The sequence below is a fragment of the Sminthopsis crassicaudata genome, chromosome 1 (genome assembly GCF_048593235.1).
Source record: "Sminthopsis crassicaudata isolate SCR6 chromosome 1, ASM4859323v1, whole genome shotgun sequence".
NCBI classification, from domain to species: domain Eukaryota; kingdom Metazoa; phylum Chordata; class Mammalia; order Dasyuromorphia; family Dasyuridae; genus Sminthopsis; species Sminthopsis crassicaudata.
Genome location: NC_133617.1, coordinates 101,940,012 through 101,964,267, shown reverse-complemented (window position 1 = coordinate 101,964,267; position 24,256 = coordinate 101,940,012). Strand labels below are relative to the sequence as shown.

The 24,256-nt window shown below is 33.7% G+C and overlaps 1 long non-coding RNA gene across 1 annotated transcript in view; it reads right to left on the bottom strand.

Annotated features, from left to right (window-relative positions):
- Window positions 1-14,251: 14,251 nt before the first annotated feature.
- The window catches only part of LOC141552717 (uncharacterized), a 71,911-nt gene continuing 61,906 nt past the window's right edge, over window positions 14,252-24,256 (bottom strand). The window contains exon 2 of the long non-coding RNA XR_012485239.1: window positions 14,252-14,657. This is a non-coding gene — a long non-coding RNA (uncharacterized LOC141552717). The remainder of the gene's footprint in view (window positions 14,658-24,256) is intronic.

Below are 24,256 nucleotides of genomic sequence, written 5' to 3'. Positions count from 1 at the left end.
AATGAGCCCAGATACTATGGAGAATTATAAGTATGGCATGTGAAGAATAGCAACGGAAACTATCAGTAATTCACAGAAAAAAAAAATAACCAAAAGGAAAAGCGATAATAAAACCCAATGCCCTTGATATTTATAAACAAATCTGCAGAGGGTGGATAATAAACACTATAAACTAGAAACCTTAATGCAAGGAAGTAAATCCTACCTTAAAGTAAGGACAAGATTAAGTGGCTGATGCCTGGAAATATAACTCTGGAAGAGAATGCTTCATTTGGATGAAATAGATCAGATAAAAGGAGGTCAGAGTAGCATCATGTATCAAAAAGAGATGCTCATGCAAGGAAATCCTTGAAACATAGCATAGAGGAAGCATAGAGGAGAGTATTTGGATGAGAACCAAAGGGGGATGGGTCAGGAGAAACAGAAATAATATTGTGGTGGAGTATACTAGAAACCACCCAGTCAAAAGGAGGAAATGAATGGCAAGTTCAAGAAATAGGTTTCAAACTTGGCAGAGAAGCAAGATATAATGATGATGGAAAACTTCATCCCTGCCAAAAGCAGAGAAGCTAATAAATTTTTGGCTCTCTTTAATAATCATTTATCTCTTTAAAAAGTAAAGGAAGTAGTGAAAGGACACACTATCCTAGACCTCATTTTGAACATGAAAGAGGAACAGAATACAAAAGTAGAAATGGTGGGAACCATGAGAGGAAGTGCCTACTCCATAGTTGTTTTCATCATAAAGATGAAAATGCTAGACATGACCTTACAAACATCTCAAATTTCAGGTTAAAAGATTATAAATCTCCAAGAAAGTATAAGTAAGATCCCATAATTCTTCACAGATAGTTTGTCCAATAGGGATAAGAAACTGAAGAACAAATTCTTGAGAAAAAAAAAATAGAGGAACTATATCAAGGAATGAATTGGAACTGGCACCAAAGAATTGTCCACATTAATAAGCTCATCGACATACTGATAGAAAAGTATTTCAGTAAAAAGAAAAACATTCCGACTTTTAAGGAGAGCTCCCTTTATGTGGGTAATGAGTGTTAAATATGAAGATGACCAAGGGAATAGTAAATAGAATGACTAACTACACTTGTATATGAGTCATTGGGCCCAAACAAATAATATTCTAGAGCATTGAAAGAACTGGCAGATGTGATTAGTGAAATGCTATCAGTGATTTGGAAACATGATGGCACAGGATGAAAAAGAGAGAAATGGACTAGTTTTCCAAAAGGAAGAAAAAGCAGTTTGTTTCAACTCTAGATCAGTGGGGTTTTTATCCATTTAAATGCTGGTAAAATTCTGTGATATATGATTAGAGAAAGTTTGAGTTTTTAGAAAAGGATACATGGTGAAACAGAGAGCCAACACGGCTTCATGAAATACAGGTCATGCCAGATTAACTTCATTTCCTATACTAATCATTCTACTATTCCAGTAGATCAGATGAAAATTGTGAATCTAGTACACTTTGCTTTCCTCAAGGCATTTGACAAAGCTTCATACTATGCATCTAGTTAAGATGAACAGAGGTGGAGTAAAACAGTGGTATCAAATTCAAATAGAAATAGATTCTTTTTTAAAAAATAAATTATTGAAGGCTATATTGACTTAGAAAGCCACATGTTAACATTGTTTATGTTACTTTGTATTTTTATTCATTTTTACAAACATTTTTAACTACCTTTTAAGATGGTTTCCATGCTTTGGAGTTTTTTTGGAGCTACCACCTGCTTGCAGACCTTAGACAAGTTTTGACACTTTTGGATTAAACATAGAATCTGTTGGATTCAAAACTTCACAGAATGACCAGACCCAAAGAGAAAGCATGTGTTGATTTCAATCTAGGTAGAGATTTTTAGTGACATGCCACACAAATCTGTCCATCAGCTTGTGCTGTCCAGCATCTTTTTTCAATAACTTAGATAAGTATCAATCATATGATCAATCAATTTCTATGTGACATAAAAGAAAAAGATAGTTAATAAGTTGGATAATAGAATCTAAATTCAAACCAGGCTAGAATAATGCTCTCAGTGTAATGAGATACAGTGCAACAGGGATAAATGCAAAGTCCTGTGCATAGATTCAAAAAATCAACTTCACAAATAAGAGATAATGTGATTATGCAAAAGTCATGTGGGAAAAATGGATTTAGTGGATTGTAACTCAATATGAATCAAAAATGTGATATGAAACCCAAAAAGTTAATGCTAATATAGGCCATGTCATTGGTTACATAGTGTCTGGATGTATAGACCTGATAGTCCCTCTGTACTCTGTCCTGATTAGATCACATATGTACTGTTGCATTCAGTTCTGAGTGCCACAGGACATCAACAAACTCAAAAGCTGTTAGTATGATGAAAAGATTGAAAACCAGGAAATACAAAAGAGCAATGACTCTACAAGCCACATAAATACAAGTATATTTACATGTGAAAGTATTTCATTTTATCCTCATAATGAGCCTTAGTGTTAGGAGTTACTAACACGTTGTGATTGAAATCAAATGGAAAAATGGGGTCTCTTATACTTACTAGCTGTAGGAACCCTTCACAAATCATTTAAGCAGTCAGAGTCCCAGGAAATTTCCTAAAACTTAATTACTAGTTCATAGCAAATTTGGGATCTATGTTAATAAAAGGAAATCCCTACAATGGAAATTCTCTACACTAACATAATCTTTTACTTGCATAAATATATATTGTACCCACACCTAAATATGTGCAGATTTATTTATGTAAAAGATGCCATGAACTATAACAGAAGAGAAATTATTAAGTAATATAAGTAGAGGTAATGGTAAGGGAGTGGAAATGCTGACCCATATTACTCTATACACACACACACACACACATGCACACATGCATGCACGCACACTTATAGCAAGGGAAAGAATCAGCCTTCACCAGTTATTGATAATTTATTATCTATTAAGAAAAATAATTGTTTTACAAAGCAATAAGATGAAATGAAATAATAGTTTGTTCTGTTACTTTTAGACCAGTAACTTTACTTCTCTGGGGTCAAAGTTTGTTTTTAATTATAAAATCAGCAAGGCTGGATCAAGTTAACAAGTATTAATTTCCTGCTGTATGGCAGGTATTGAATTAAAGCACTGGGAAATGCAAAGAAAGGAAAAGGAAACAGGTCTTTATCCTCAGAGAGCTTACAACCTAAGAGGGGAGATAATGTGAAAAAACTAGGTATCAGCAAGACATATGCAAAATGTATGTTAGTGTGTGTTATATATAATATAGTATATATAGTAGTCTATATAGTATATATATATATATATATGCATATATATATATACACATATATATAGTAAAATTACTATTATATTATATGAAAATATATATATAATATAAAGTAAAAATTACTATATTATAATATATAGAAATGTATAATATATAAAGTCAAAATTACTATATATATATCATACACTTACATTTTGCAGTATATATATATATATATATATATTATATATATGTCTGTATATACTACAAAAATGTCTAGATGCATGTACTATAATATCTATATATGTGTACATGTTTTCATATACATATGTGTATCATAACTAGATAGATAGATAGAAGGTAGATAGATAGATTGACTAAATACATAAAATTAGAGACAATCAACCAAGATTAAAGTACTAACTTTAAGGGGCATTGGGAAAGACATCTTATAGAGTTGGGATTTTAATTCAGATTTGAAGAAAGCCAGGGAAGCCAGGAGGCAAAGATAAGGAAGGTGAATGTTTCCTGTCATGGAAGACAACCAGAGCATCTTATAGGAAGATCAGCAAGGAGGCCAAAGGTTCTGGATAGCAGATTCCATAGAGAGAAATAAGATATAAGAAGACTGGAAAGCAAGAGGGAGCCAGATTCCAAAAGGCTTTGAATGCCAAAGAAAGAATTTTCTATTTGATCCTTGAGATTATAGGATGAGGTGGTAAATATTTGACAGTATGGTCTCTAAGACCCCTTCCTGTTCTAACATTTTATGTTCTAAAGTCCCTTTCATGTTAACATTCTATGTTCTAATAGTCTATATTTTAGAGCCTCTTCTAGCTTTAAAAAATTCTTTACTTAACACTCTTTATCGTAAGGTCCCTTCCAACTTTAACTTCCCATGATTCTACCAATAGACTAGTAATATAGTGAGGAGGGGTTTTTTTTCCATAAATTAATCTTTAAATCAATAGAAGACAGGATTTTTCTCATTAATTTTACTTATTTCTCCTTCAGAAGAAGAAAGTGGATAGACTGAGGACTGACTAGTCAGAGAAGTAAATTCTCAATAACTCATACTATAGAGATCACTATTCACCAACTCTCCCCACTGTTAATCCCTTTTTAGGTATTTTACTCTGTTGCTAATTCTGAGAAAGTAAACCCTAACCCTACAGGGACCATCTAGTTTGTCGCCTGGGACATGGTGGACATAAAACTGCCTTTAGAGTACAGAAACCCAGAATTAAAACCCTGACTTCGAGGCTTGCTGCTTTGTGATCCTGGAAAATGAATTAACCTCTGAGTTCCACATTTGTAAAACAAAAAAATTGGATTAGAATAGCCTCAACTATTTAGAAGACTAGATAATATCTTCCATTGTCAGCGGGTAGAACAGTGGAGAAAATACTGATCCAGAGTCAGGAAGAGGAGATCAAATTTGGCCTGAGACACTTCCTAGCTATGTGACCTCAAGCAAGTCATTTAATTCGTCTGCCTCAGATTCTTTACCTGTACAATGGGGATCATAACAGCAAGTCTCTAAAGGTTGTGATGAGGCTCAAATGAGATAATATTTGTAAATAACTTTACAAAACCATAAAACTGCTTTATCAGTACAAAATTATTATTCCACCTCTAAATTTATAACCCTCTAATTAGGGCATAATTGATGCCTAATTCATAGTTCTTGAATAAGTTTGTTAGTATGAAGTAAGTAACACAATGAGGCATCCTGTGGATAATAAGGGGCAGATGATCTATATAGATAATTAATGTTCTAAGCCTTAGTTCCTTAAAGCCTTATCTCTCCCAACTTTTTGCATAAGTAGTTCAATTCAGGTCATTCTACTACTTGGCCTGGATACAGATTTACCATATTACTATTTATTTTGACTTTGGGGTTTCCAACATGAACACTGAATTTGTGGAAACTATCCCCCTGAAGCTGTTTTCATTCATGTCACCAGGGCCACCAACTGTGAGGAAACAGTTATACAGAGCTGATCCCAGCTGGGGTTGATTTTGACCTAGTGACACATATCCACGCTTGCAAGTCTCTGGACCTCATTCCCTTCATCCTGAGCCAATAAACCCTGGCACTTGTTTTTAAAGGAGCAAAGAGCCAGCAGCTCTGGATAAAAGTAGGGAGGAATTTGGGAGGGATAAGTGGGAGAGGAGAAGGAAAGGACCATACTAGATTTCCAGAGCAGTAAAGAGACACCAAAGGAGAGAAGCTGGGGTTAGCTGAGGAAATTCACTTTTCTAACGGTTAAATGTCATATCCATTCTTCAGCAAGAGTCTTGGGGTGCCAGTCAGAGGGAGAGAGAGCACTACTCCTTGTTCCTCTGATTATCAGAAGTGCTGTCAGTCTCATAGTGAGTTATGTAATAGGAAGCAATATTCTTCCGGCAATTTCTACATCAGCATGTTATATAATGAACAGGTTGAGCTGGAACTGGCCAACGACTAACCCACAGAGGAGATGAAATCCTGCCAACTAGATTTATTGCCTGCCTGTTCTTTAAAAAAAATTCCCCTCCCTCTAGGTTCCAAAGCTGACATCCTCATCTGTTGTTGCTACTCTTGCAAGAACTCCTTTGTATCAGTTTTGTATATATGCTATACTTAAATGTATACATGTTGTGTTACTTATTAGAATGTAAGCTCTTTGAGGTCAAGGAATGATTTACTTTTATTTTTGTATCTACCAGGATAAATATAGTGCTTGGCACTTAATAGGTCCTCAAGTGCTAATTAATTCAGAAAGTCAATAAATATTTATTTAGCACACACTACGTGCCCAGTGCACTGTTAAGCCTGGGAATAGAAAAAAACTTCTAATAGTTTAATAACAACAGCTCTCATTTCTGTTGCACTTTGTATTCTATAAAATCGTTTCCTCATAAAAATTCTATGAAGTAAATAGTGCAATTATTATTATCCCACTTTTACAAATCGGGAAAAATGAGAAACAGTGAAATGGAATGAATTGGTCATGATCATGATCACACTGGCTAGTCAGTCTGAGAAATGAGATTCAAACTCTTCTGGCTTCATGTCTAGTGCTATTTTCCCAGTACTCAAAAGCCCTTGCTAAGGACAGAAGATGGCTTTTAGTTTGGCCAGCCTAAAGAAGAGGCAGTAGAGAAAGATTACAAAACACTCCACCTTTCAGTCTTTCAAAGCATTCAAAATCCTTAAGTTTATCTCACTTTTCTCCACCCCCCTAAGACTATAATACATAATAATGGGGTTTAAGGGATGAGTTTTCCTACTGTCACTGTGAAAACATAGGGTTCAGAGTTTGTTTTACCCAGAAAACTTTGTTCCATGAATGACTTTAATGCTTCAAAGATCCATGATGTCACTGATATGAACACTTCTTCCACTGAGATATCAATTCCCCGTCCTGAATGTATGGTCTTTGAAAATAGTTGAAACATCAACAGTCATCACTTTTTGGCCAGCTTGTTGTTAGAACCTTTCTACAAACAAACTGATTTTCAGCTGTCTGTAACACATAGTTCAACCAAAAGCTAAGTCTATGGGCAAAGTTTTTCTAGCATGGTTACATAAAATAAGATGACAATTAGAGAGGAAGGTCAGTGTCTATTTATGGAAATAGAATCTTCCTGGTGATGAGTTATGAATTTCACAGAACTTTTCTTTAATATTTATAATATAAAATCATGAAGCCAAGAGGCAGTGTTAATAGTGGATATTAAGACACCAATTTATTTATTAAGGCACCAATTATATGCCAGCTGCTGTACTAAATGTTGGAATACAAAAAGAATCAAAACTTAGTCCCTTTCCTCAAGGAGTTTACAATCTAATGGATTCAATCACATCCCCAGTGAAAGAATTTTTTTAATAACCTTTCCATAAATTAATCATTAGCTTCTCTTTAAACACTTTGAATTATAGGGAGCTTACTTTCAAAAATGAAGCAATCATTTCCGTGGTTATATAGATCTTGATTCACTTGTGAATTCAACATAAACTTATTAAGTGTCTGCTATGTGCCAATTCATATGCTAGGCATAAGGGCTAAAAACAAAAACAAAACAAAACAAAAATTCCACACACAACCAATCCTTTTCTCAAAAAATACATAATCTATGAAGTTAGCAACATGTGTGAGATTTCAGTTTTATTAAATGACATAATCGGATTTAACCAATATTATTAACTTGATTTTTACCATTAAAAAGAGCTAATTAAATCTATATTTGTATATTTAGCAACACTAATCGGTGATTAACATCTCAGTTGAATATCCAATTTTTTTGCCTCCACAAAAAGAGCTGCTTAAAAAAAAATTGTATTATAGATACTGTCCATTTTTATTTTATGTTTTTCATATACACACCTAGCAAGGGTATTGCTGGATAGAAGGAAAGGTTATACAGTTTTATAACCCTTTGGGTATAATTCCAAATTGTTCTCCAGAATCCTTGAACCAGTTCACAACTCCACCAAAAGCATTTAGTGTCCCTATGTGTCTACATTTCCTTCAACATTATCATTTTCCTTTTCTGTCACATAGCTAACTTGATAGATTGAGGTGGCATCTCAGACTTCTTTAATTTTTATTTCTCTATCATGATTTAGAGCAATTTTTCATATGACTACAGTTTTGAATTCTTCTTAAAATTGTCTGATAATATCCTTTAACCATTTGGGGAATGTGTCTTATTTTTATAACTTTAGTTCAATTCCCTATATATTTGAGAACTTTTAAACTTTCTAATATTTTCTAATAATTTTTGTTGGTGAAAAAGAACTTTTTAATTTCATGTAATCAAAATCATTCATTTTACCTTCTGTGATCTTCTCTATTTCTTATTTGACCATAATTGTTTCCCTTATCCATAGATCTGACAGGTCTTAATTTAGTTATATTCCTTATAATTATATCACCCTTTTACGTCTAAATTATTTATCCATTTTCACCTTATTCTGTTATACAATGTGAGATGTAGAATTTTGCCAAACCGTTTTCCAGTTTTCCTAGCAACTTTTGCCAAATGGTGAATTCTTGACTCCAAAATACTAGTTTTCTACAGCCATTTACTATTGTGCATTGTGTATCTAATTCACACATCATTAATCCCTGTCTCATAAAGTTTATATTCTGCAAGAAAAGAAATATGTGCATTTATGTAACTTTTTGTTTCTGCTTCTCTAGATATAGGGGACAAGAATGATGCTATGTCATGTGACCTAAACAAAATGTTTGTGTAATTCTACTGTTATCATAAGAGAGTGGCATTTGGAAAGAAAATAATTTTGCTTTCCAACGAGAAAGGCAATAACCCCAAGACACTCAAAATCTTTGGAAGAAAAGGGATTAATTGTTGTTGGCTGCTCTCCAGGGACTAACCTATGAGGCTTCGAACATTGGCTTCTTCTGTCCCATGCCTAGAAGGACATGAAGAAAAGATTCATAAAGAATGGCACTTATTACAAGGGCAACAAACCAGAAAACAAGTAGCAAAAGGGATAGTACTGATCGACCACTCTAATTCTTTGTTAGTATCACCTTTTTCTTATCTATCACTAAATTGTTTTAATGACTACTACTTTGCAACAGCTTGAAATCCAGTGCTACTAGGCCTTCACATTTGTTCTTTTTTTTTTTTTTTTTTTTGGGGGGGGGGAGTGGAATTCCCATTGATTCCCTTGATATTCTTCACCTTTTGTTTTTCCAGGTGAACTTTGTTATTTTTTTTCTAAGTCCATAAAATGATTCTTTGATAGTTGGATTGGTATGGCACTGAATATGTAAACTAATTTTGGTAGAATTGTCATTTGCATTATATTGACTTGGCGCTAGGAGCTAATAATTTTCCAAGTTTTTAAATCTTTCTTTTTCTGTATAAAAAGTGTTTCAAAAATATGTTCATATAGTCCCTGGGTTTGTCTTGATAGGTAGACTTCCAAGTATTTTATATTGTCTGAGGTTATTTTAAATAGAATTTTTAAAAAATCTCTTCCAGCTGGATTTGTTGGTAGTATATGAAATGCTAATCATTTATGTAGGTTTATTTTATATCTTGCAATTTTGCTGAAGTTTTTAATTGTTTGAAGTAGTTTTTTCATATGGTTCTCTGTATTTTGTCTACAAAGAATAATATTTTTGATTCCTTGTTGCCTATTTTTGTAACATCAATTTCATTTTTCCTTTCTTATTGCTATGGCTTGCTTTTCTAATACAATATGTAATAATAGTGTTGATAATAGATATCATTCCTTCACCCCTGCTCATATTAGGAAGGCTTCAAGTTTATCCCTGTTATAAATAATTCTATTTTAGATAAGTGCTATTCATCATTTTAGCAAAGGTTCCATTGATTCTTATGCTTTCTAATGTTTTCAATAGGAGGATATTATATTTTGTCAAAAGGATTTTTTAAATCTATTGAGATAATTACCTGATTTGGGGGATTTTGCTATTAATGAAATCAATTATGCTCATAGTTTTCCTAGTATTGATTCAACTCTGCATTCATCATATAAATCCTAACTATTCATATTATAGTATCTTTGTGATGTATTGCTGTAATTTTCTTGTTAGTATTTTATTTAAAAATTTTGCATTGATATTCATGGTTTGTAGTTTTTATTCTCTGTTTTTGCTTTTCTTAGTTTGGTTTATTATATTAACACTTAATAAGAACCTAACAGGTTTAGTTATTGAAACCATATTTTTATCATAGAAGGAATTTGGTGGAAGCCCTTTACATGTTTTTCAAACAAATTAAGCAGTATTGGAATTAACTGTTCCTTAAATATCTGGTTAGATTCATTGCTAAATCCATTTGGCCTTGGGAATTTTTGTTTAAAGAGAGCTCATTTCTTACTTGTTCAATTTATTTTTTCTAAGATTGAGTTACTTATGTATTTTATTTTCTCTTCTGTTACACTAGAAAAATTATATTTTTGTAAATATTCATCTATTTCTCTTAGATTGTCAGTTTTATAATCATACAATTAGATGAAATAACTCCTAATCTTTGCTTTAGTTTGCTCTTCAATGTTGATATATTTACCTTTTTCATTTTTTATACTGGTAATTTGGTTTTCTTCTTTTTTTTTTTAATCAAAATAACCAATGGTTTAGCTATTTTGGTAGGGATTTTTTTTTCAAAATTTCTTGTTTTCTTGTAAGTTTAATGTTTTTAAAGCTTTCAATTTTATTAATCTTCTCTTTGATTTTCAGAATTTTCATTTTAGTGTTTAATTGGATGGGTTAATTTTTTCTTTTTCTAATTTTTTTAGTTATATGCTCAACTCATTGATCTGCTCTTTATCTCTTTTATTAATGTATGCATTTAGCGATATAAATTTTCTCTTATGTATTGCTTTTGCTGCATCCCACAAATTTTAATATATTGTCATATTGCTGTCATTCTATTTAATGAAATTATTGATTGTTCTATGATTTGTTCTTTGACCTACTCATACTTTAAAATTAAATTATCTAGTTTTCAATTAGTTTTTAATCTTTGCTTCTACATATCTTTATTAAATATAATTTTTATTGCATTACAACTTACAAAGGGTGAATTTTTATATGCTAATACAAGGTCAATTTTTACAAGGTGCTATATACAACTGAGAAAAAGGTATGCTACTTTCTATTCCCATTTAATTTTCTCTAGAAGGCTATGATACCAAACTTTCATTTGACTCATCTTCTTGACTTCTTTATTATTTATTTTGTTTTAGACCTTTCTATTATTTTGTTTAGACCTATCTAGCTTGAGAGGGGAAAGTTGAGATCTCCCATTAATATAGTGTTACAGTCTATTTCCTTCTGCAATTCATTTAACTTTTCCTTTTAGTATTGAATGCTATGTCATTTGGTGTTTTGTTCACAATGTTTATATTATATGCTTAATATTGGATATATTTATGTATTGATATTACTTATTAATAATTATTTATTTAATATTAAAATTTTAATAAGATATTGCTTCATTTTCTAAGTCATATTTTTGCTAGATATAGTCATCTTGCTAATCTTTTTAAATTAGGTTGAATTTGTTTTTTGCTTTGACTGAGACCATGACAACTACTCTTGTCTTTTTAACACACACACAGACATGCACACAAAACACACATGTGTGTATGTATGTATGTATATACCTGGAGCAAATTAAATAAGCAAGATATAAAAGCCATCAACCATTGCAACCCAATATTCAATAATGCAGGAATACAAATCATTGTCAGAAGAGTGCCTTATTTAATAATAACACCTGGAAAACAAGAGAACAGTTTGACAGAAATAAGGCTTAGATGAATATCTTACACTGGTCTCATTTCTCTTATCTTACTGTACTAACTCATTTGGTGATTATATCAGATCCCATGGGTTCTATTATCATCTATGCAGATGCTTTCCAATGCTTCTAGAACCAAGTTTGATCTCCCAAGTTCTGGACTATATCACTAACTGCCTATTAGAAATTTCAATATGATATGATATGATAGTCAATAAATATTTATTAGGACCTTACTATGTACCAGGAACTATGCTAAACACAGCAGATACAGATACAAAAAAATAAATAAATAAATAAAAAGACAGAAGCTTCTAATATAATGGAGGAAGATGGCACACAAAAGAAATCTGAAAAAAAAGTTGGAAGAGGGGGGGAAAGGTACCCAACATGGCATGATGAAGAAGTAAGAGAAGCCCCAGTGTTATGTATCCAGGTGAGAAATGAGGTCATGGCTTCATCCTCTGGTCAAGTCAGGGGACTGATGAGATGGAATAATAAGGCTGATGGGCTTGCAAAATGTTGAGTTTTTCCCAATAATGAGCTTCCCGGGGCATGGTGGGAGAAATAAGAAAGTTCTAGAGTGGTGCAGCCAACTGAAACAAAAATAATAGCCTATAGGCATCTCAAATTTAATATGTCCAGAACAAGAATCATTATCTCCCTTCTGCCTCTAGTCTGCCTCTAGTCTTAAATATTCCCCTCTTCCAAACTTCCCTATTAGTATCTTGTGCATTTTCCCAAGCAAGCAGAAAAACAACCTCAATGTCATCCCCAACTCTTTATTCTCACTTCCCTTTATATCCAGTTTGTAGCAAAATATTTATGTTTTTATGTTCAAATTATCTTTTTTACATTTTTCTTACATAGTCTTATCCTACTTACTATCCTAATACAGGTCTTCATCATCATTCACCTGTACTATTGCAACAATCTTCTAATTGATATCTCTGCCCCAAGTCTCTCCCCACTTCAGATGCCAAGAAAATTTTCCTAAACTATAAATCTGATCCATCCCCATTCAATCAATTCCATTAGAATCCTATAATCTTTCATATCAAATGGAAAGCCATCTGTTTTGGTATCCATAACCCATTCTGAAACCTTTCCATTCTCCTTATAATTTACTCTTTACTATATACTCTACAAGCCAGACATATTGACTTACTAGCTGTACCTCAAACAAAGTACTCTACATCTCCATGCCTTGTAAAACAAGAAAACATCATCTACAGGAAATATTTTTCTGCCTCAATTAGTAATGACTACTCCTCTAAGAGGGAAGAAAATATACATAAGTTATTTGGTGGAGATAGTTTATCAACAAATTAATTGAGAAATATTTATTAAGCATTTACTATGTGCTAGGCCCTGTCCTAGGTGCTGGGGTTACAGGAAAAAAAAAAAAAAAAAGAAAAAAAAAAGCAGTAACAGTGCCTATCTTACCCTCCAAGAGTGCACATTCTGATGGAGAATACATATAAATAAATAGGCACAGACAAGATATAAAGGGGTCATCACCTTAAAGAGGAAGGCTTTTGTACCTGACAGGGAAAGGAACAGGAAATTTGAAAAAGAATGGATGTAGAAACTGAAGGGAAAAACCATCCCGGATGACTACAAATTTGAGAAGCTAAGTGATTTTAAAAGCATAGTTTGCCTGACAGCAGTGAGGAAGTTAGGAAGAAGGTTGGGTTGAAAAGGAAAGATGAAAAATTAATTTTTTAGAAATGTTGTTTGAGATGCCAGTGAATCACCCAAGTAGCACAGATAATTTGTAATATGAAAGAAAGTGAAAATCTCAATTGTTGGGAAAACCTACTTTATTATGTTAAGATAGAATTTAAATCATTATCTCTTCCACCCATTGATCCAAATTCTGTTCTAAAAAGCAACTGATATATTGTGCTCATCACCAATATCACATTAAAACCCTCTATTAACACTAATTTGTCTGAATCCCACAGCATATTCTTCTCTCCCCAATTCAATCTCTATTATATTTAGTTTCCAAAGTGATTTTTATAAATCCCACACCAGATCATGTCATTATCTTCAGTCACTGGTTTCCTGTTACCTCCAAGTTCAACTATAAAATTCTGTTTTTGATATTTGAAGCTTTTTACAATAAGGCCCCATCTTAAATTTTCAGTGTTCTTATTCTTTACTCAACACCTCCATGTATTCTATAATTCAAAAGTACTGGACTTCTATCCTCAGACATCTTTTATTTTCATCTCCATGACTTGTCTCCTTGCCCTCCTCACTGCCACTTCCTTTTTGGCTTCTACTGCTTCCCTGAAATCCCATACTCAAAATGAGATTTTTCTTCCTTTCCTAGTCTCTTTTACCTGGAATTACTTTCCATTTATTCTGTGTATATCTATTATGAATAATTGTTTGCATGTTGTATCTCCCATTAGAATATCACTTTTGAGGTTAGAGTTCATGTTTTTAGCTTTCTCTTTATCTCCAATACTTATTCAACTACTGGCATATAGCAAGTGTTTATTAAATGTTTTGTTTATTTATGATATATCCCACAGTAGAGTCTAAATTCTTTGAGAGCAAGGATTTTTTATGAGTTGTTCTTTGTTTCTTTCCAGATAATAGGCACTTAATAAATGCCTTATACGTAATAGGTAAATAATATTTTTATTGAATTGAATCAGAATGAAATGATCATATTTTGAAAATGAAGAGTCCTTAACAAGTGTTTTATTATTTTTATGCTACTACAACCTGTATGATTACCCAATTTCAGTTCCCCATATAGCAATTGCTTCAGAATACAGCTGCCATAATGTACCCCCATCAGCAAACTGTGCTGTCCTAAGTCTTCCTTTTGTCTTGAGGAGAAATCTAGGAGGAAGGGAGTGAACTTCCAAGAGGAAAATATTTCTATGGCATATACAGAAAGTCTGGAGAGATAGTTTAAGACAAATCAATGGGGTTTGTCTGAAGAAAGAGTCGAGCCTGAGTTCTACTATTCCAATGTTGATACGCTTTCCATTATAACACATGTTGAAGTTTGAGATGTCTACAAGGTCAGTCAGACACAGCTCAAGAGACTGTTCCTCCATCCTCTGAAATAAGACAAGAAAGGTCCTGGAAGAAAAAAAAAAAAAAAAAAAATATATATATATATATATATATATATATATATATATATATATATATATAGGTCAACACAGTTAATATGAAGTATGCTGCTGCAAACATTCTAGACTATGGCACACTCCTAAGTGCTACATCACATTTTCTGGTTCTATTTCTGATTTCCTTTCCTACAGTTGAATCATGAGAAATATCCTGCCCAGGCTGTGAAATTCAGGCATAGATTTGAATTCAATTCAATTGAATAATCATCTTTTGAGTGCCTACTATGTGCCAAGCATTATACAATGAACTGATGATATAAATAGCAAAAAAAAAAAAAAAAAGCTTCTCCCCTAAAGGATGATAATAGGCTTATTATTTACACTGGAAAAGAAAATAAGATAGACAGATAGACACATATATTAACATATAAACAAGATAGATATAGATATATATATATATAAAGTATACCAAATGAGAGTAATGATGAATAGTAGCAGTTGTTGGCCAGGACTGCATTGAGTCTGGTATCAATAGGGTAAGCTTCTGGTAGCTGGGGGCCACCAGACTACTGAAGAGGGTAAAATCTGTTTACAGAAACAAAATCAGTCAAAGTTTTGGGAAAATTAGCAATGAAAGCTGGTCCAAGAATGGCTACACTTTTAGTCTTTAGAGGTAGAAGAGGAGAAAGAGAAAGAACAGGAAAAGGAGAAGGAAGAGTAAGAGGAGGAAGAGAAAAAAGCAGGAGGAAAAGAAGAAGAAGAAGAAGAAGAAGAAGAAGAAGAAGAAGAAGAAGAAGAAGAAGAAGAAGAAGAAGAAGAAGAAGAAGAAGAAGAAGAAGAAGAAGAAGAAGAAGAAGAAGAAAAAGAAAAAGAAGAAGAAGAAGAAGAAGAAGAAAAAGAAGAAGAAGAAGAAGAAGAAGAAGAAGAAGAAGAAGAAGAAGAAGAAGAAGAAGAAGAAGAAGAAGAAGAAGAAGAAAGAAGAAGGAAGAAGAAGGAGGAGGAGGAGGAAGAAGAAGGAGGAGGAAGAGGAGGAGGAGGAGGAGGAGGAGGAGGAGGAGGAGGAGGAGGAGGAGGAGGGAATGGATTTGGTCATCTTAGAGCACAAAACAAAGAGGAAAAGATGAAAGTTACTAAGAAGCTGGTTCCAACTAAATAGAAAGAAAAGATTCCTAACACTTAGACCTGACTGAAGGTGAAATGAGTAACATTGCATGTAGTGAGTTTGCCATTACTGGAAGTCTTCAAGCAAAGGTTGGATGACACCTGGTAAATCACTTCTAAAGTGTTTCCAAATCCTCAGGATCAGGATTCCATGGTTCTTATGTCTCTTTTAATTAGACCAGTTTTTAAATTTCAACCATTTTGGAGGTTAGAGAAAATCCCAGCTGATTCTCCAAATTTGTCACAAAAAAAAAAAAAAAAAAAAAAAAAAAACTCTTGCTTTTATTATGTATTATCTTATGTAGTTACTCGCAGAAGACAGTAATCAGCACACACTGAAACCCTTGCATGACTATCTCTAGGATTTCTAAGGATGCTTCTAACTCTACATTTGGAATAATAACAAGAAAATTCAAAGGATATTCTGGCATCTGTTTGAGGCTAATAGTAGATAACATTTATATTGTGCTTCATAATATACAGTATTTCCATTGATAATCATAGTCTTGTGATCTAGGTAATATAAGTATTAGTACCATTTTATTGATGAGAAAACTGAATTCTAACCTGTTGGAATACACGAGAGAGCTGTTGAAATACATAGAAGCCACCTGATAGTGGCTGCTGGAGATCCAACTCAGACCTACAAAATGGATCTCCTCTTGTGAGATAATAATACAAGGAGACTGAGAGGCAGTTGCTGTTCTCTGATCTCTCTGACTGAGAGGCCGTTGCATTGTCTGATCTCTCTCCTCTTCCCACTGCCTTCAATTTATTTCACTCCACAACATCTGTGTCAGCATAGGCTGCTTTGCAATTCCTTCAGATGTCATGATCCACAGCTATGGAGGCTCTTAGAGAATTGACCTGTCCCTTTACACTAACCTAGATCTCCTTACTTCATTATATCTCTCTTCATTTCTCCTTCAGTCATGCATTCATTAATTTCATGAACTGAAAGAATTGATCAGGTACCATTTCCCAGCAGCAAAAAGGAACCCAAGAGTATGAGGACACTATGTACCCTCAAGGAAGCTTTCAGGGAGAGTTCTCCAGAGACAGTACACCAAAGTAAAAAACTTCACAGTGTACCTAAAGGTTCATTACTGCAAGTCCTTGAATTCATTACTACTAGTAATATGATGTCAGTTTATGACTAAATTAGGAATACAATATTGGCAGACACAAAGAATCTGTTACAACATAAGAATGTTTGAAAAAGGGCTAGATTTTAAAGCAAAGAATAAATATCATAGGAGAGAAAGAAATTTCATTGTAGTTATAAAACATTCAGGGGCAACTAGGCAGTGGTGGTTAGAGCACTGGGCCTGAATCAGGAAGACTTATCTTTCCAAGTTCAAAGCTGGTCTAAGACATTTACTAGCTGTGTGACTCTAGACAAATCATTTCACTGTTTGCCTCAGTTTCCTCATCTGTAAAATGAACTGGAGAAGGAAATGGCAAATCACTCCAGAATTTTTTCTTGGCAAAGAAAACCCCAAATGGGGTCATAAAGAGGTAGACATGGCTGAAACAAATGAACAACAATATTATATAGTCAATTCTGCCACAAAGTTTGTTTTAAAAATGAGAATTTGTTCCAATACTATTGATTTATTAGGGAACAATTTGAGCATAACTTTAATTTTATGTTTGTTTAGGCATAATTTGTTCCTTAAGAAACAGTAAGAAGACACAGAAAATTGCACTCATAAGTTGCAATCCCTCCAACATGTCCACAGGTCATCTTCAGGTCTTTTTTAAGGTAAAGTACCATATTTATTGTATATATTCTGTTATAGTAGGAACCATGGGCTAGGGAGGGCTGATCAGCTCCTATTTTTTCCTTCACCTTCTATCATGGTCAAGCCCCTGCCTTTCTATTACTTGATTATGTCAGTCTGGAACCTGTGGAAACCAGGATACAAGCTGAGCAGCAATCCAAGAATATAACACTTCGACTACTTATTATAGTACATATGCATTTCTTAAGCATTTGACGTGTCTAAAACTGTGCTACTATTTCATTAGATTCCTATCCTTTTTTGTGTGTTTTGCAGATGAAGTTTTTGACTGATATGCTCCTAAGTCAATTTTTGCCATAGACCCTGTGGATTTTATTGCAAGATTTCATATAACACAGTGATTTTTAGGAACACATATGTTTTTTATAATAGATTCAATCGGACACAATTAATTCATGAAACCACTTCAGGATCTATTTGAACTTCTCTACACCTGTTTGACTGCATCCTATTGAAAATATTGCAACTGTGATTTGAGTTCATCCCCTTTTACTCCCATATTGCAACATTATGTTGGGGTTGAAATACTTACAGCATGCTTCGGTAGTAATTGTTTCACAAAATGCTAGCAACCTGCTCCATAATGATCAATAAAGAAGAGATCAGATCCAAGAAAGGGATTTATTCTTTGCCTCTGTGATAGTAAGAATATCTAAGAAGCTAATGTCTCTCCTCAGAAACACCTCATTTATCTTGAATTGCTGACAATTCATTCTGCATGGATTTTCCAGATAACTGAAGCTTATCCTTTTAAACTTAAAAAAAATGAAACATTTCAGATGGAATTTTTTCCATAATTCTTTGACTTCTTAAACTAAGAATTCTGAATGTGAGTAAATTGTTTTCCTAATGACCCAGCATTGACATGGTATAAATCAGAGATTCTTAACCATGGGTGATAACTATATTTCAATATAATTGGTTTCTTTTGTAATCTTTTGCATTTTGTTTCATGCATTTAAAAAGCTATTCTGAGAAGAGCTCCATTGGTTTCATCAGACTACCAAAGAGATCCATTAAACAAAAAAGGGGTAAGAATTATTGAGATTAAAAATAAAAAATGGAATTTGGAGTTGAGACCCTGGGTTCAAACTACTACTTTGATACTATCTGTACAACCCTGGGCAAACCATCTCAGCACCCTGGACTTTAATTGTCTCATTAGTAAAATAAGACATTAGGTGAGATGATACATAAAGTCTTTTCTAGTACTGTAATCTTAGAATCATTATAAATACCAAATACTGTTACATCCTCAAGAATTTTAAAATACGTAAGTAAGCTTTATTAAACATTAAATGACCCAATGCTGCTAGGCTTCTCGGGTTCTTAGATATATGTTTATAGCTCCCCAACCCCCACCATGTTGTTACTATCTGTTACTAAAAAAAAAAAAAAAAAAAAAAAAAAAAAAAAAAAATATATATATATATATATATATATATATATATATACACACACACACACTATAAAAATATAAACTATATATTTGTATGTATATATGTTTATAAGGTATATATGTATATAATATATATATACAATACCACACTATATTTGTATGTATGTATGTGTGTGTGTGAGTGTATACACATGAGAAAGAGAGCCAATGAGCTAGTGGTCTGGTAAATAATATATGCATATATGCATAAATACATATGTATGTGTGTGTGCACCCTGTTTAGCAGGCCACAAGCTCACTGTCTCTTCAAATTTTCTGCTTTTATTCAGTAGTAGATTAAAAAAAATCATAGTTAATAGGAAAGAGCTCTCCTCCAATTATACATATATTAGTGCATGAGATTTGAGGAAAAAAGTGACCTTTCCAAGACTTCAAGGGCTGGGGGGGGGGGTTCACTTTATGAATCTCAGCTGTGTTTTAGAGAGATGATTTATATTCAATAAACACATTATTCACCTACTATGAGCAGATCATGCCAGAATTATGACTCACATAAGGAAAAAAAATTTCTGTTATAAATGGATATTAATTCTAATGGCTCTAAAAAAATTAGATTTGATTCTTGATTCTAGAAACTTCTTAGATAAGCATTCCCATGGTTTCACACACCTCTGAAATGTAACCCCATTTCAGCCTCATTAGCCACACCAAATTACTCCAGCACATGGGCAGACCTTGGTAAAAAAGAGCTCCTTGTCATGGTTTGGGGTGGAAGGCCATTCTTAATTAGTGCCAAAAGGCACCTCTGAGAATGACCTTGGGGTCATCCTTCCTGACTCCCTAAACAAAGGCATCAATCCATGTTTCCCCATGGGGCTCAATGAGGATATGTTGAGGAACAATAAATTCCCCTGCTGAGAACACAATGATAGTCAGACCCTCTTTGACAAAGATATAAGGGGAGAGTCTGTTTGCCACAAGGGCAGGACACCTCACTAGTTGAATTATTTAAGCAGAAAAATAACATCCAGTTCTTCAGTGTTTTGTAGACTTTCTCATCAACAAATATGGATTGTAGGTAGTTTAAGTTTTATTGCTCCCATTTTACAGATTGAAGAATTGAGACTCAGTGATGTAAATTCACTTACCCATGGTCACATAGCTAAGAAGTGTCAGAGCTGAAAATGGAACTGAGGTCTCCTGACTCATTTCCATTGATCTTTTCATTCTATCACAATTGCCTATAGGAAACAGCCTGATTAATCTATTGAAAAGAGGGGGAAAACCTGGACTCCAGCTTCTCCTATTGAATAATTTTAGCCTTCTTGAAGTAAAATATGGATGAATTTAGAACAATACAATTTCCACGTTCTCTTCCGACACTTTGCCACATGATGTGATTTTGGGGGCTGCCTATGGAGAGAATTAAATTCATAAGAAATAGGTCTTTGTTCCAGCCTAGCAATTAGCAGCATGATTGTGGGCAAGTCATTTGGTCTTCCATTTTCTTACTTGTAAAACAAAGATAATATATTTGCATTACCTACATTGCAAAAGTTGTTTTAAGGAAAGTTCTTGGTAAGCCAAATAGTCATATTCATATTTAACATGTATTGGTCAACCTGTCATCTGGAGGGAGGGGGTAGAAGGAGGGGGAAAATTAGAACAAAAGGTTTGGCAATTGTCAATGTTGTAAAATTGCCCATGCATATATCTGGTAAATAAAAAGTATTATTAAAAATAAATAAATAAATAAGAGTTATTCTTACATATATAATTCGACATAAATGGTTTCATACATTTCATTTAGGCAGGTATTCATCTTCCATGTAGATCTCAATACATTTCTGCCCTTTAATTCATGCAATTCTTATCCATATCTCTATAATTCTTCTATAGGTGACCTAGTGAATACATGAAAAGCATTTCTATGGGTTCTTCTGATAGTAATAGTAATAATTATTACTACATAAAATATACTCTTTTATTTCAATACTTCATCAGAGCCACTGACCAATACAAATCTCAGTTTCTCCCTAATTTAGAAGGTGGTCTTTGAGATTTTCCTGTTATCCCCAAAATTCTTCCACTTAGAGTCAATCTAGTAAGTTCTTCAAACTTAACTAGACTGGTCCTCAGAAAACAGACAAACAATCCATCATCAGGCCTGTATTTGGAATAATAAAAAGAGATATGGACAAGAAGTTAAGAAAAAATCTGGGTTTGAATTCTATCTAAAAACTTGCAAGGTGTGTGGTCATTTACCTTTTTTTATCCTGTTTCGTCATCTGCAAAGTCAGAACAACAACTGTCCTGGGCTCAGGAATAATGTGATAATCACATGATATAATATATGCCAAAAAAAACCACTTTGTAACCTTAAAGTACTATACAGTACTATACTATGCTAAGTGTTAGTATTATTTATTATCATAATCTTTTTTTTTAAGCAAACTCAGGATTTCAATGGAATAAATAGCTTCCAGAAAACCCTCTACCAATGAAGATCAGTACCTGCTCTTCAAATTAGGATCTCTGAGAGTTGTCTCTAGGTCTAAGCTCTATTATTATGCTTTCATTATTTGTAATGGTATCTGTGCATGCTACTTCTCAGAGTTGCTGTAAAGACTAAATGAGTTGCTTAGAAGCTCTGTGTAAAGCTGATCTGTAAACTAGAAAATACTCCACAAATGTAAGAGAATATTTTGGGGTCAAATATATGGAAATGGAACTTGACTGTTAGGTCCATTTCTTTGGAATATATAAATATGAGAATACTGCAGATATAGCCTTTACAGGGTTAGCCTGAAGCAAAATTGTCAAGTAGCTTAAATTATCTTCAGTGGTATCACCCCTTGTCTTGTTCATTCTTCCCCTTTTATTGACAACTCTTCCCTCTCCCTCTCACCAATCTTATGCTATCACTTGGCTGCCCAGAAAATTAGGAGGTGATGTCCTCCAAATAGCATCCAGTACACTGGACCCATTATTTTCCTAAACCTCTATCAAAATTTATTTGTCTCAAGCCCCATTCTATCACACCATTATTCTCTATAAAAATAAATGAGATGTATTGAATGTTCTGGGTTGGATGTTTGCCTTCTAACATATCAACCAATTGACAAACATTAAGACCTACTATGTACCAAACATTAATTACAGGGAATACAAGACAAGGATGAAATAATCCATGACCACAAGTAATTAATATTTCACTGGGGAATACAACATGTGTACAAAAAAGTTTACATAAAAACGTAATATAAAGAAATTGGAGGAGAGGTATTAGTAGACGGGAAGATTCAATAAAATGCCCATGTAAGGGGTGGCATTTGACTTGAGATTTAAAAGAAACTAGAAATTCTCAGGGGAGAATGAAAAGTCATAGAACAAGGAGAGGCAATATCAAGTGTGAAAAACATGGACCATAGGGTAATGAAGGGAAGAAATGGTTAACACACTAAAAAAAAAAATAAAAAAAAGGTGTAAAGGATTTTATTTTTTCAAATTTTATTCTCTTTCCTTCCCATTAGATTCACCATGAATAATTTTTAAAATAATAAAAATCTTATAACAAATATCCACAGCTTGACAAAACAAATTGATGTAGAGGGTTTTAAATGCCAAAGGAAAAAGCTTGTATTTAATCCTAGGGGTAAATATAGTTTATTGAAGAGTGAAACTTGCATGGTTAGTCCTGAGCTTTAGGAATATCATTTGGGCCAGATGTAATGGCACATATTTGTAATCCTAACTATTGGGGAAGCTGAGTCTGGCAGAGCCCTTAAACTGAAAAGTTCTGAGTTGCAGCTGGCTTAGTTTTAAAGGTACTGGGTTATCTAATCTTTCTTCAGTCCACCAGACATCAGAGAGATCTCACAAGTGTTCTGAATAGGACCTCCCATAGCTCAGAATGGATGGAAGACTTGGCTAAGAAAGAATGTGGCTCTGACTTTAGTTTTTGTTTTTAATGACATAATGGTATTTTCCCATTCTCCTTAGACAAAGCACTACCTGAAACAAGTTCTTTGCCTTCCTCAAATACTCTCACCTCAACAACTCCCATAATTGCCACACCAAAGCAGAATGATTTAAGTACCTATCATTCTGGTGAGAAAGTCTGAATGGAAGATACTTAATAGTACCTTCTTCATGCTAGTCAAATTAAAAACTTATCTGTGATATATTTTAATACCAATATTTCAGTATATTTTTCACTTGTTATTTAATGTGTTTTGCTTTATGTATTACAAATATTACTTTAAGAAGAAATCTATAGGCTTCACCAAATTGTCAAGTGTATCCATAACACAAAAAAAAAATGGTTTAGAACTCCTGTTTTAAGACCAACCTTCTACCAGTTATATCCCAATATTTCTCCTTACTAATTGTCATTAATTATTAATATCATTTTAGGAGCAGGATTCATGGTCTACAAAATGTAGCCCTTAGTTTTTTTCTAATAAAACACAGTATTTTAACTTCTTAGAAAAAATGGACACTCTGAGGGAGAAGAAATATTGAGAGAAAGTGTGAGGTTCAGAGAAGAAATGCAAAGGGAGGAAGCAGCAAAGACAGATTTTCCAATTTCATAACTGTGTTCTCGGAATCCTCAATAGCAACACCCAAATTGGCAACTGGACTGCCATAAAAGTAGCCAATACTTTAAAAAAAAAAAAAACCTGAATATTTTAACCATTATATACTGGTGGGGGTTTGGAGGTGGGGGGAAAGGGATAGGCTCCTCCCTGTAACTTGGGGAAGGACTGGAAACTACTGCTTGCATAACCCTATGCACCGACTCTTCATCATGATTAACTCTTCCATCTCAGCCTAGGACACAGGCATTCATCTCTTCAGGATCATCTACAACCAGAATCCAGACCTCCCCAGGCCATATATCATGGCACCTTGGACTGAAGGGCCAGACACAAGTTGTCACTTGTGTTGATGGTGTGTGAAGGAGATGATTAATTAAAGTCACACATGGCGACCCTACTCCTCACCTCAGTTCATAGAAGAAGCCAGCTTGTTTATTTTTAATGACTGAACTATCTTCCCTGCCCCCTTCCTTCCCTACCATACGCCACTCTCTCTTTTCATAGCATGAGGTTGAGAAGGGGGAGGAGGGAACAGGTTTTGTTTGGAAAGGAAGAGGCCGTTTGTGGTACTTGCCGAAATAGCCCCGTGCCCTTTGACATTTTTTTCCCCTGAAGTAACCCACTTAAAGGGAGGTATTCA